This window comes from Nanorana parkeri, unplaced genomic scaffold (assembly GCF_000935625.1).
Source record: "Nanorana parkeri isolate BGI_ZX_2015 unplaced genomic scaffold, ASM93562v1 scaffold1787, whole genome shotgun sequence".
Taxonomy (NCBI): Eukaryota; Metazoa; Chordata; class Amphibia; order Anura; family Dicroglossidae; genus Nanorana; species Nanorana parkeri.
Genome location: NW_017308055.1, coordinates 37,076 through 51,836, shown reverse-complemented (window position 1 = coordinate 51,836; position 14,761 = coordinate 37,076). Strand labels below are relative to the sequence as shown.

The following is a 14,761-nucleotide window of genomic DNA, read 5'->3' as shown; positions in this document are numbered from 1 at the left end:
TTTCAACGTTGATGTAGGTGCTGGCATCCTGAATATCCCCAATATTGCCTCAATCTTGCCAGCTCTATACTCTGCTAAACGCGGACTGGCCGCACTGAAGGTTCAGGTGAGCAGCAAGAGGTGGAGCGGGTGCATGAAAGTGTGCATCGGTGATCTTCCCCCTAATAATTAGCTAGGTCTGGGGGTGCAGGAGGAGAGGTTTGGAGGCGGATTGGTCAGAGCAGAGCTGCGGTGGATGGATGCTGGCTTGATGACTGACAGGGAGCAGGAGAGCTGGTGGATATGGTGTCGGCCCCCTGCAGTGGCTGAAATTAGGAGGTGCAGAGTGCTGGACTGTGGAGAGAGAACTCGGGGAGGGGGTGTTGGCTTCCCCTGGAGGCTAAAAAAGAAAGGGCGGGCTGGCAACCTTTAATGTGTAAGCTCACATTAAAGAATATGACCAGGACAAAAAAGGAGACTGTCCAAGAGGCTGGTAGCAGTGGGGGAAACAAGCAATCACCCCGTGTGTCCAAACAGGCCAGTAAAGAGAAGCAGAAAGAAGTGTTGTCACGACTGGAAAAACTTGCCAGAGGAACTACAACAGGTATGGACGCCAACCAAACAAACGCTGTGCGTTCCACTGACGTCACTTCCGCCACCGGGTAGCTTACGACTTCCAGATTGTATGAGCTTCCGGCGACAATGGGTGGAGAAAAAACAGGCTTTTGAGGCGGAGGGCGGGACGCAATATGCGTTCCAGTGCCAATCCTCCGCTGGCCGGGCCGTATGAGTTCCTTTTTGGGGAGGAGTTATTTCAGGGGGGCTATTTAAGTCGCCCAGTCCTTCAAAAGTGGCTGTCTGTCAAGCCTGCTGGTGCACAGTCAGCCAAGCTGCAGCAATCTTGGAAGCAGGTGAGAACTGTTTTATTGGTCATCAGATAGTTTTTGTTTGTTGTGCTAGTGTTTTTTCCTGTATTTACAGTATGCCTCTAGACAAATCTTCACCCATCAAAGATCGCCAGTCGCAGAGAAGTTGAAGGACGTTATCCACAACAAATGGAGTCAGGTGGAGAGGAAGTCTTCCTTTAGAAATAGATTCTCTAAGCTTTATACTTTTCGGAAAGAGGATCTTAAACACTTAAATGAGTTGCCTGTGGTTGATGCAGCCTTAATGAGTCTGATGAGGCATGTCACGTTACCTCTCGACGATGCTGTTACCTTTAAAGATGTCTTGGATAGAAGGGCAGATTTGGATCTTAAAAAAGATCTGCTGACCGGTGAGGCCTGCAAACCTGCAGTTGCTATGGCGGCGACTTCCAAGGCCCTGGAGGCTTGGGTGGATAGTGCTGAAGCAGCAGTTTTGGAGGATCTTAGTAAATCTGAGATCTTGGACCGTTTAAGGAATATCAGATTGTCTTCCACATTCTTCGCCGAGGCTTCGGTCGATGTAATTAAATCCTTAGCCAGGGTTATGTTGGCTGCAGTGACGGGCAGAAGGGCTCTATGGCTCAGACCGTGGGTGGCGGACCCCACATCCAAGCAAGGATGGTGTAAAATTCCGTTTGAGGGTCAGTCACTGTTCGGCAACAAGCTAGACACCGCAATAGCTAAGTCCACTGGGGGTAAGTCAGGCGTTATACCTCAGGATAGGAAGCTCATGAAGCAAAAAAATGCAATCCTCCGGAAGGAAATGCTGAACAAGGGGAAGGAAGCCTTGGCTTACAGACAAGGGAGAGAGTTTTGGAGGCCTTGGAGACTGTCTTCGGCCTTTTCGAGATCCAAGAAGGGCCCTCCAGCCACTGGTCAAGGATCTCAAAAGCCATTTTGAGAGCTTGCCTGTCCAGAGCTGCCCAGTTGGCGCCAGATTGGCCAGGTTCAAGCAGGTCTGGATGTACAGTATATTAGATCATTGGGTGAGGGAAACTATCTCCAAGGGCCATCGTTGGGAGTTCCACAAGCATAATTTCTCAATTTTTTGCCCAACCAGAATTCCTCAGGACCTTTCCAAATGTGCAATTCTGTTTTCCTACGTTGTTACAAGGGGTGGTAGACGCTGTACCAAGACAGGACCGCTTCATAGGCGTTTACTCTCCGCTTTTTCTGGTGCAGAAAAAGACAGGAGATTGGTGACCGGTGATCGACCTTACGTTCCCTGAACGGGTACATCAAGAAGCATCATTTCAAAATGGAGTCTTTGCAGACTATCCTGAAAGTGATCCACCCTGGAGATTGGATGCTTTCGATAGATTTAAGAGACGCTTATTTCCATGTTCCCATTCAAACTTCGTTTCAGAAGTTTCTCCGTTTTTCAATGGGAAACCTCAATTTCCAGTTCCTTTGTCTACCGTTTGGACTCACAATGTCCACGAGAGTTTTCTCCAAGGTCCTTCTGGTTATGATTGCCTTGCTGCGAGAAAAAGGAGTACGTATCTTCCATTACTTGGACGACATCCTTCTGTTACTTTACAGTCGAGACCTGCTGCTGGAGCATCTCCCACTAGTAGTTGTGGCATTGCAGCAATTCGGATGGCTGATAAATTGGGAGAAAAGTCATCTTACTCCAGCTCAGGACCTTGTATACCTGGGAGCCAGACTGGATATGATGCGTTGCACAGTCTCTGTTCCCCCCGAAAAGGTTCCGGTCATAAGGCAGCGCCTATCGGATGCCCTATCGCACAATGTACTGTCAGCATCTCATTGTCTTCAGATAGTCAGCACAATGGTATCAACGATTCCGATGGTCAAGTGGGCCCAGTGGCGAACTCGTTACTTCCAGTACGGGTTCTTGTGGCAGTGGAAGTCGGAGAGTCTCCACCAACTCATTCGGATCACTCCCCATATGCAGAGCAGTCTGGGGTGGTGGTTCATGGACCGCAACCTACTGTGCTGTCACTCTCTCCGCTCTACCATGTGGACGGTCATCTCCTCGGATGCCATTGAGGGTGCCATCTGTCTGAGCGAGGTTGCTCAGGGTCACTGGTCCTTTCCTGCAGTAGGCGTTGTCTCCAATGTGGACATTCCGGACGGCTTACGCCTTCCCGCCGGTGCCACTCATACTACAGTTCTTGAGGAGACTCTGGAAAGAAGAAGAGGTGGTTGTCCTAGCAGTGATTCCGAACTGGCCCAAGAGGCCTTGGTACCCTCTCCTCTGCCTGATGAGTATGCGGCCTCCATTGTTCCTACCGCCATTGCCGAACCTTCTCTTTGAAGGTTCGATCCTTCACCCAGCACCTGTGAAACTTTGCCTAGTGGCTTGGATGTTGAAAAGCGGAGACTGCTCACATTAGGTTGCTCAGACAGGGTAGTTGATACTCTTCTTCATTCTAGGAAACCCAGTACTAATCGTACGTATAACAGAGTATGGCTGAAATTCCAGGAGTTTGCCGCAGACCATGGTTTTCCGCCATAGGCTCCACAGATCATGTGCTGGACTTCCTACAAAATGGTTTGGAGTTGAATTTGAGTTTGAGCACTCTCAAGGGCCAGATTTCAGCAATTTCAGCCTTCACTGGCCTCCAATCGTCTGGTCATACAATTTTTCAAAGCCGTGATGAGGGCAGACCGCCAAGGACTCCCTTGTTCCCTAAATTGGATCTTCCTTTAGTCCTGGACTTTCTAGCCTCCGACGTGTTTGAGGATGGCGTGTCTCTGTGGCACCTCACGCCTTTCTGGTTGCTATCAACTCCACCAGACGAGTTTCAGAGTTGGCTACTCTTGGGTTTAAAGAACCCTTCACTACTTTCCTGGTGGGTAGAGTGGTTCTAGTCCTCATGATGGGGTTCATTCCCAAGGTTATATCTGACTTTCACATGCTCCAAGAAATTGTGTTGCAAACCTTCAGATGATGGAAGCCGGATTAACCGCTTGGACGTGGGTAATACGCTAAAAGCGTATATTTCGGCCACGGAAGGGCTGAGGTCCACGGACCATCTCTTTATTGTCCCGGCGTGTGCCAGGAATGGTGCTAAAGCATCCAGTTGGCTCATAGCATCCTGGGTGGTGAAGGTGATATCGTTAGCATATGAAGCCAAGCACATACCTGTACCAAGTGGGGTGTCTGCTCAGTCCACAAGGAGTCTGGCCACATCATGGGCTGCAGCCAATGGTGTTTCCTTAGAGACTGTGTGTAAGGTGGCCACATGGTCTTCTCCGCACACATTCATGTCCTAATATTGTGTAGATCCAGCTGCCTTAACTACGGTTGAACTTGGCCGTAGAGTTATTTCTTCTGCTGTGGGTTGTGATTAACTTTTCAAGCATACCCTCCCGTTTGGCTTATTTTTTCCCATTCGTGTGCTGACATGGAGCTGAAAGGAAAACAAAAAATTGTATTTCATACTTACTGCAATTTTCCTTTCCTGTCTAGCTCCATGGAAGCACAATGCCCACCCGTGCAGTAGTCAAGTTACAGAACTTTCAGTTTTTATGAGTTACAATGCCCACCCGTGCAGTAGTCAAGTTACGGAACTTTCAGTTTTTATGAAAGCCTAGGGGCGGCCCCTGATAAGGGGGAGGAGGGAGGGATTAACCCATTCGTGTGCTGCCATAGACAGGAAAGGAAAACTGCGGTAGGTATGAAATACAATTCTCCGTTATATGTGCTAATCTTAAAATGGTGTTGCAAAAAGTTAATGTTAATTCCGGTAAAATTGAAGAACTGGAAAACAGAGCAAGGCACAACAACATCAGACTGGTGGGAATACCTGAAAAGATTGAGGGGTTAAATCCGGCGTTTATGGAAAATTGGATATTAGAGACAATAGAAAAAATAGGATTTTGGTACTCATTGTAAAATCCTTTTCTCTCCATTCATTGAAGGACACAGGGAACAGATCTAGGATCATGTACTGTAGGGTAATATCGCCACCTGCAGGAGAATGATGCTAGGCACAAAACTAAAGATCAATTACAGCCTAGGGGTGGCCCCTGCTGACAAGTCTCCAGTTAGTAACAAGCAGTTAGGAGTACACACCCACACAGAGGGGCGGGACATGTGTCCTTCAATGAACGAAGAGAAAAGGATTTTACGGTGAGAACCAAAATCCTATTTTCTCTTCCGTTAATTGAAGGACACAGGGAACAGATCTAGGATCATGTACTGTAGGGACGTCACAGAGCAGTACCAAAAGAGGGGTGGGCCAAAAGAAACAACAAATCCAACTGAACAAAATATCCCCTCAAACGGCCGCCTGCAACACTTTGCGCACCAAACCAGCATCTGCAGACGCCAAAACATCCACCTTATAGAACTTGGCAAAGGTGTGAACAGAAGACCAAATCTCGGCCTTACAAACCTGAGAAACTGAGGCACCATGACGAAAAGCCCAAGATGCCCCAACAGCGAACAGGAGGAACGATACGAGTAACCCCCTGTACAAAGGTGCGCACCAAAGCGTTGGAGGCTATCACTGCAAAAAGGCGAGGATCCTGGACACGGAAAACAAATGAGGCGGACACCCACCCGACTCACACCAGGCAAAATAAGCCTTCCACGTTGATGGTAAATCCTTCGAGACATGGGTTTGCGAGCCCGCAACATCGTAGAGATAACCGCATCTGAGAGACCACGATCTCTCAACACCTGGCTCTCAACAGCCATGCCATCAAAGCCAGCGACGGTAAAGACGGATGGAACCCTGAGATAGAAGACCCGGACTATGCGGCAGACGCCAGGGGACGTCCGCCACCAACCGAACCACATCTGTGTACCACGCCCTCCTCGGCCAATCCGGAGCCACAAGGATGACCGGGGCGCCTTCCACCGCGACCCTGCGAAGAAGATGCGGCAACAGATATAGCGGAGGGACCGCGTAAATCAGACCGTAGCAAACCCACGGAGCCACCAGGGGCGTCCACCACATCCGCCCAAGTATCCTGGGTCCTGGCCACGAACGATCGACCCGCCGATTGAGGCGAGACGCCAGGAGATCCACGTCCGGGAACCCCCAGCGAAGGCAAAGCTGATGAAACACCTCCGGATGTAACATTCCTTCTCCCGGATCCACCGACTGGCGACTGAGATAGTCGGCCTGCCAATTTTCCACGCCCGGAATGTACACGGCAGAGAGAGTCAGAACATGCTCCTCCGCCCAGGAGAGGATTCTTTCCACTTCCGCCCTGATGGTTGACGTAAGCCACGGCCGTGGCGTTGTCTGACTGAACCTGGACCGGCCGACCCTGAAGACGGCCCGTCCAATGCAGAAGGGAGAGGCGGATCGCCAGAAGTTCCAGCACGTTGATCGAGAGCCGAGACTCCTCCGACGACCAACGGCCCTGAGTCGTCCAAACGTCCAGGACGCCCCCCCAGCCCAAAGCCGTGGTGACCACCGTCCAGTGAATGGGAAGGAAGGACTTGCTCAACACCAGACCAGGGAGACCCTCGCTTCCCGAAACACCTGAACAGCCTGGTCCAGCGACGAGGGGGACTTGTCCCACAGCGACAAGATGGTCCGCTGCAGAACCCACGTATGATGCTGCGCGTAAGGCAGGAAGCCACCACGAGGCCCAGGACCTGCATGCAAAAACAGATCGTCGACCACTGACGCGCCTATAACAGCGACACGTGCGAGCGAAGCTTCAGAAGCTTCTCCGGGGGTAGGAAAACCCACGCCGAGGTGGAGTCCAGAATCAACCCCAGATACTCCAAACGCGTGGACGGCACAAGGCAAGACTTCTGGAAGTTCAGAAGCCAGCCGAACTCCTCCAATAACCGAACGGTGATCGCCAGATCCGCCACCACAGAGGAATGCGACTCCGCCTTCAGCAGGAGGTCGTCCAGGTACCCCACCACCGAGATCCCCCGACAACGCAACAGGGCCAGAATCGGGGCCAACATTTTTGTGAACACCCGAGGTGCCGACGCCAGACGGAAGGGCAGAGCGACAAACTGGTAATGGTCGTCCCCCACCGCAAAGCGAAGGTAGCGTTGGTGGGAGGTACAGACAGGAATGTGAAGCTAGGCATCCTTGATGTCGAGGGAGGCCATGAAGTCCACCTGATGGAGACACGCCACCACAGAGCGGACTGATTCCATCTGGAACCTGCGTACGCGCACAAAGGTGTTCAACCGCTTGAGGTCCAGGATGGGACGAACCCCGCCCTTCTTTGGCACAGTAAACAGGTTGGAATAAAACCCTCTGAACCTTTCCGAGGAGGGTACTGGAACCAACACCCCTGGGGACAAAAGACCCGCCACCATGCCGTGAAGGTCCGCCAGGCGCTGTGAAGGAAGACGGATGTTGGAAGGAAAGAACCTGTCCCCGGGACGCGACAGAAACTCGATATTGTAGCCCGAAGACACCAATTCCCGCACCCAGGTGTCGGAGACGCGGGACAGCCAGCGGCCCGCAAAGAGCCGAAGACGTCCCCCCACCCTGGAATCCCGGGAGGCTTACCCTGGGGCTTAGCGGTCCTGGGCTGCCAGGGCCGCTTGGCGGCCTGGGAAGGCGGCGCTTTGCTGAACTTCACACCCTTCTCAGAGGGCGGAGGTGGATGCAAAAGCCGCTTGTGAGAGGAAAAGGAGGGACCGGGTTTCCGCCGCTGGTCCCTAGGCTTTTTCGACTGAGTCAGATCCTTAATGATCTCGTCCAAGGTAGCACCGAATAGACGATCCCCCATAAAGGGGAGCTCCGTCAGGGCCTTCTTGGAAGCCTGGTCAGCCGACCAGTATTTAAGCCAAAGGAGTCGCCTAAGAGTAACCGCTCGCGCTACCAGAGTCCGGCTGGGAGGAATACCCGTGGTCGGGCTACGCGAATGCAGCAGACATTTCCCCCTCTTCCTCTGAATCCCCAGAAAGGACCAGGGAGGGGGCCGGCAAGGCGCGCTTTTTTGGAGGGCGCTGCGTCAGCCCGCGTTCAATACGGGACACAAAACTGTCCATAGTGGAGGAAAAAACCTCCAGCGGACCCCCCACCCAAAGAGCCCGCAGGCAGCAGGGGAGACTGAGAAGGGGGCGCAGAAGTACAGGCTGCGCAAAGAGGCGACGTGGGAGATGTCCCTGAAGAGAGTCCGCAGCCCTCACAGGGCACTGCGGCCAGCTCGTCCCCACAGTCCATGTCCAGGCAATAACTGCCAATATAGACCTAGCAGGCAAATAGGGAGTCCCCCAGCAGGCACAGCCCCCCACCGCAGTTGTCCCCAGCAACCGTCCCCCAGCAGGCAGACAACCCTCCTTCAGCACCTGACTCCCAGTGTCCCAGTGCGTCCTCACACGACCGCGTCCCGGCGTGAAAGACCGATCCGGCCGGCTGACCGGGGACCGGGACCGGACGTCAGGAAGAGGGCGCCATAGCCCACACCAAAAATGGCGGCCGCCGCCTCCGTAGAAGCCCGCAACAGAAGTCGGGGGCTCGATTAGCGGCCCACGCGCACACACGGCCGGAAGAGAGTGGGCAAGGGCCACAAAGGGGCACAAGCTCCAGCCCGGCAGCCCGACCCAGAAGCGCTGCGAACCGCATCCCCAGGGAGCCTCAGCTGCTCCCACAGGCCGGCCAGGAACCAATCAAGGCCCCACAGGGCCACAACACCCCAAAGCGTCCCTCAGAAAGATGATTGGGGAGGGGATAATGGGGGGATGGGGGAAGGGGAAGCCAAAGGGAGATCAGGCAGATCATGGCCCCACAGACCCACCCCGACCCCCAACACGGGTCACACGCAGCGCCATACATACCCACAGGAGAGAACGCGAGCCATCCACAGTCCAGGCACCGACATCCAGGCCGGACAGCTGCGCAGGGGACACAGAAGCCCAGGCGCGCAGGCGCTGCGCAAGCTGTCGCCCCTGATCGCAGCGCCAGCAGCCTGTGGGGAGTGCTGTGACTGGGTTGCCGGGACCCCCAGTCATTTGCACCCCCCTGGGACGAACCCACAGGCAACCCCGCCGGACACGGGGCCGTCGCAGCTGACCCACCGTAGCGGGTCTGCATGCACTTGTCGGTTGTCCAGGGGAGACTCCAAGGATCCGAGACATCCAGCCTGTCGCCCTGACAACACTTGCTAGAAGATTCCTGTGAAAAATATCAGGAAGAAGCAGGTAAGAATACCCGAGAAAAAATTCTTAGCTCCTTACTCCTGACGCTAGGCAAAAAACTGGAGACTTGTCAGCAGTTGGGGGGTTTGGCCACCAGCAGGGGCTGGTGGCTGTAATTGGTCTTTAGTTTTGTGCCTAGCGTCCTTCTTCTGCAGGTGGCGATATTACCCTACAGTACATGATCCTAGATCTGTTCCCTGTGTCCTTCAATGAACGGAAGAGAAATAATATTTATCCCCTATGTTTATGATCGAAAGAGCACACACTCATGTACATGGGAATTTACCGAGGACTATGTTGATTAGAGTGGTTAACTATAGAGACAAGGAGGCAATCCTTCGTAAAGTTCGTGAATTGGGAGGTGCAAGAGTGATGTTATTCTCAGAATTTTCACAGGGAATTCAGAAAAAAGGGCCTAATATCAGTAAGTGAGAAAATGAATGTGCCAGTTGAAAATGCAATATTCAATGCTATATCCAGCGAAAATGCTTATAATTACTAATGAAGGGACTCATTTTTTAAAATCTACTCTAGCAGTCTCGACCTGGCTGGACAAATATCCTGAGAGCGATATAAGAGACCTGAAGCTATGAGGAACATTATGGGATTTGAGGATAGATGATATTTAGTATTGAGTATTAAATACACCACGCGGAGATCTGGACTGTAAGATGAGTGTATGGGTGAAGATAATGTCTCTAATCCCCTATCTGGCCTACTTAGGATATTGGTGGGATATGCCCAATGGTTGGATTAGAAGGGAACCACAGTATATGGTATGCTCTGAACATAAAAACTAAATGTAAATGGATAAGCAAAAAATCTAAATAATATATTGGAATGTTAGGGGTTTGGGTTATAAGACAAAGCGTTGTGCGGTACTGTCCAGAATTATGTCTCATAAGCCGTCAATTATTTGCCTCCAGGAAACGCATATGGTGGGGCATAATGTTGGATGGTTGAAGCGCAAGTTTATGCAATATACAGCTCACACATATTACTCTGCATACTCTAGAGGTGTATCAATATTAGTTTGTAAAAGGTATAGCTTTTTTGTGCATACAAATACTGTGTGACAAAGAGGGTAGATATGTGTTTCTACATTGTAAAATTGATGACGTAGAATGCATGCTGGTATGCATGCTTCAATGAGGTCCCTACTCCACTCCCTACTCCAATGAGGTCCTTCAGAAACTGATATTATTTATCAAGTATAAATTACCTATTTATGTTATTGTGATGGGGGATTTTAATAATCATATGCATATGGCATTAGTTAAATTCTCGGTAAGTAAACACTTAGATTCCACTAAAAACACTTTTTTAAAACAATTTTTGTAAAGAAATTGGGCTATGGGATGCGTGGCGGATGCTGCACCCAGGCGGATGCTGGCGTGTGGCGGATGCTGCACCCAGAGGAACACCAATACACATGTTTTTCAAAGACACATATCACGTTATCCAGGATAGATTTAATTTTATGTTCAGTTGATGTAATGCCACTAATTAAATCAGTTGAGATACAACCTAGATCACTTTCAGATCACTCACCAATAATTACTATAATTGAAACTGGGGGACGCTTAAAAAAGTTACTTTGGAAATTAAATCCGGGATGGTTAATTATATTGTCAGAACAGGAGAAATTAGAAATTGAGATATTAATGTTTTTGAGCACAAATAATAAATCTTTAAAAGCATATATGAGGGGATATCTATTTCAGCAGATTAGCAGGACAAGATGGCAATGGCATGCTAAATTTTTTTTTAGCAATCAGAAATACTGGGAAGAAGGAGAGAATACTAGAAGACTGTTGGCACAATTGGCCAGGGCGCCAGAACAAGCTTTATTTGTAAACGTGTTGAAGTATATGGATGACCAATTGTGAAATGAGTCCGATAAAATTCTCTCAACCTTTAGTTTTATGAAAGGGTTTATACTACTAGAGCAACTTATAGTAGCGAAGAGCTGGCGAGTTATATAGGCAATATACCATTTAATACACTATCTCAGGTCGATAAAGACAGTTTGGCCCAAGCCAGAATGAGGTCAACTTCTCTTTGAGCTGCACATCTCGTTGCGCTGGTGGCTGATGTAAGTTAGTGGAAGGAAAGTTTTTCTGGACTCCAGTACTAGTTTTGCTATCCACCATGCTAGAGAGAGCCTGGCCTTACTGGACAGACTTAGGGGGATCATCTAGGGACTGAACCTGCTTGTCCCACATGGTCAGCATACTAGTTGCAACAGTGTGGAGTAAAACTTAGTATACAGCACTGACTCAAAGAAAGGCACCATCAGACCCAGAACCAGGGGCGGACTGGGCCGGGAAGCATGGTGGCAATTGCCCCCCGGGCCTCTCTGTTGCCTTTGCAAATGGCCCCGCCGCAACCACTTCATCTCTCCCCTTCCAGCCGCTGCAGCAGAGCGGCCGAGAGGGGAGAAATTAAGTGCTTGCGGCAGCGGCGGGGAGAAGAGAAGAAGCAGCTTGGCTTCCTTTGACACTGCCCGCTTTAACGATCTCTGACCTCTGCACTGTGCACAGTGTTGTGCACTACATCTCACAGCTCTGTAATCCTCATCCTGCTGCTCCAGTCATGTTATTGGTCGGTGCTTATTAGTTAATCGTCGGGTCTTTACTGCCCGTGCGTGCCCGCTAGGGGGCGCGCGCGAGCAGAAAAAAATTGCCGTCTGGAGACGGCAACCCGCAAATGCAGCAGTGCCGTCCGTCTGTTTTTTTACTACGGGCGGACGGCAAGAGGTTAAAGAAGAGCATTATAGGTCCCACGCAGCCTAACTAAACAGCTAGCCTGCTGTAAAACTACAGATCCCTGCAATCCATGCACAGTAGGTGTATGCTCTCCTACATATAAAAAATTTTATTGGGGCTTTCTCGGTGGTCCAAAGATAGATCAACAACCTAATACACTATTTCCATTAAAAAAATAATGTATTGAATATACAGTGCTAATACATTTCATTGACATAAAATCACTTTAAACTTCATGGAGCACTTTAAACAACCATCTCCAATAAACACACATTAGTTACATAGCAGTTTGGGCTTGAACCCTTCCAAAAACAATAATATTTTGGCTCCAGGAAAATCCACAATTGATCATTGTACAGGGGCCAATAACATGGCAGCGTGCTGAAGCACCAGGATGAGCATTAAAGAGCTGTAAGATGCATGTGATTTGACTACAGAGGAGCTTCCTAGGCCAGTCTGGCCCATTGCTGGTGCATGTGCAATTCATACACCAGCAATGGATCAGCACAATCATTCCCCCCACCAATTGTACTGTATATATATTGTGTAATTCATGCACCAGCAATGGATCAGCACAATCACCCCCCCCAACAATTGTACTGTATATATATTCTTGCTGCTCTACATTATACTGTAATTAATTTCTAGATTTGTAGTCCTCTATAGCTGGTGGTAATCTGCAATGCTGTATAATGCATTGCTGGGATTTGTACTCTTATATAGTTGGTGGTATTATTCTGCACTGCTGTATAATGTATTGCTTGGATTCGTAGTCCTCTATAACTGATGGCATTATTCTGCATTGCTGTGTAATGTATTGCTGGAATTTGTTGTCCTCTATAGCTGATAGTATTCTGCATTGCTGTATAATGTATTGCTGGGAGTTGTAGTCCTCTATAGACGATGGTATTCTACATTGCTGTATAATGTATTCCTGGGAGTTGTAGTCCTCTATAGGTACACCACTATGTGTGTAATTCTGGATTGCTGTATAATGCATTGGTGGGTTACAGCGTTGGAATTACCAGGGTCAAAACCGTGGGCAGATGAATTCATAGCTCGGTGACCGTGCCTGTGGCGGGGGGCAGGCCCTGCTGTGCACTAGCTGCCTGAGAGTGAATGGAGTGTGATTGCTGTTAACAATCACACTCCTATCACTCTTAGGCAGTATACATACATGATGGGATCAATAAGATCACAGCATGTACAGAGCTGTTACTAAATGCTGTTTCTCAGAAGCATTTAGTGACAGCTCTTATTAGATGTGCAGGCCTTCTGATGGCCCTGAGTGACAGTTGATCCCAGTATACAGTATGCTGGGATTAGCTGTCACTAATGGCCACAGATAAGGTATTGAGAATGACTACATATCATAATCACTGCCTGAATACTAAACCAATGTTAAAACACATTGACATGCCATGACCCCTTCTCTCCCTGTCAGCACTGTCCCAGAGATATGTTAAAATGTAAAAAACAAATCAAATAAAGTAGATCACTATAAAAATTAACCCCTTATGGTAATTATCTGCAGTTAAGCTGCAGATTTGTTTTGCACCCTAAATAGTTAATTTTTGTTTTACCCCCTCATGACATATAGAGCACTACTTTATCACTGAGGGGGTTATTCACTAAGCTGTCGAAGGGGTGCCGAGTCACTGCATCATGGGCCCCTGGGTTGTACTTGCCCCCTGGGCCAAACGTTGCCAGTCAGCACCTGCCCAGAACCCTCATGCAAAAGACGTGGGGCTCTTGAATAAAAGGAAGAAAAATCCTGGACAGGGCAATATCCAAGACCAAACCCAGGCATTCCAACCTGTGTGTCAGTTTCAGGGCAGATTTCTGAATGTTTAGAATCCAATCAAACCTGTGCAAAGTCTGCACTGTCCGTAGTACATCGGTCCACAGGCCCTATTATGACTGATCTTTCAGAAGACGATTGTCTAGATATCACACTATGTGTGTATTTCCGGAGAACGAAGCAAAGCCAGGAATGGGGCAAACAACTTTGTGAAGACTCAAGTTGTCAAGGACAGCCCAAATGGAAGAGCAACAAACTGAAAGAGTTGCAGGCCCACAGCAAAGCACAGGAGGCACTGATGGTGCAGAAGGATTAGAATCTGCAAATAAGTGCATTTGATGTCCACTGAGGCCAAGAACTGACAGTACCACCGACCTGATGGATTCCATAAAAATTTTTTGAATCTGAGGGAACTGGGTTAAGGTACTTCAAGTCCAAGATGTGGCAAAAGCCCCCATTGGGTTTGGAGACTGTAAGCAGGTTCGAGTAGAAACCCAGAACAAGGGTGAGACCCCTGAGACCTCATCTGAGTGAGAGCAGCATAAAGGTCTGTCTGCTTTTGCAGGGAGGAAAAAAAGTATCTGAAATGCCAGACTTTCCTGCAAGGGCCCTTGCCTGCTTCTGCTGGGGAAAAAGTGCTCTTACCCCTGTGATTTCCCTTATGTAAATATCCAGGGGAGTACCAAAGAGGCACCCCATTTCAAAGGGCATCTTCTCAAGCTGCTTCTTGCAGAGAAACTTCATAACCCCGCATTTAAGTCATAGAATCCTTAGCATATGAACCACAAGGAGGCTTATTCTAAAAATTTGGTAAAGTGTATCAGCCAACGCGTCCATGCAATAGTGAAGGGCAACAGTCAGGAGCTCCAATTATTGAAGAACAGAAGGCTCTGTCAGGATGACAGAATCCTTGTTCAGATGTCTAGTCCAGATCACAGGAATCTGACAGGTTGCCATAGAAGCAACGGCATGTGGCATGACCGTACCCGCTAGGAAGAATAAGGCATCAAAGAGGGCTCAAACCTCTTGTCTACCGGATCCTTGGAAACAGAAACATCCTTCACAGGAACCATTATGGTCCAGTTCAAAGATGAAATGGCAGGATCCACTACAGGACAAACCATTTTTTAAGAAGGTTCTCCTCAATAGCATATTATTGACCAAACCTCTTAGAAGGTGCAAACAG

General features: G+C 49.3%; 1 protein-coding gene across 1 annotated transcript in view; it reads right to left on the bottom strand.

Moving 5' to 3' along the window:
• Window positions 1-14,761, bottom strand: part of LOC108799685 (contactin-2-like) — a 135,626-nt gene that overhangs the window by 87,305 nt on the left and 33,560 nt on the right. The gene's annotated exons all lie outside the window — the stretch shown is intronic.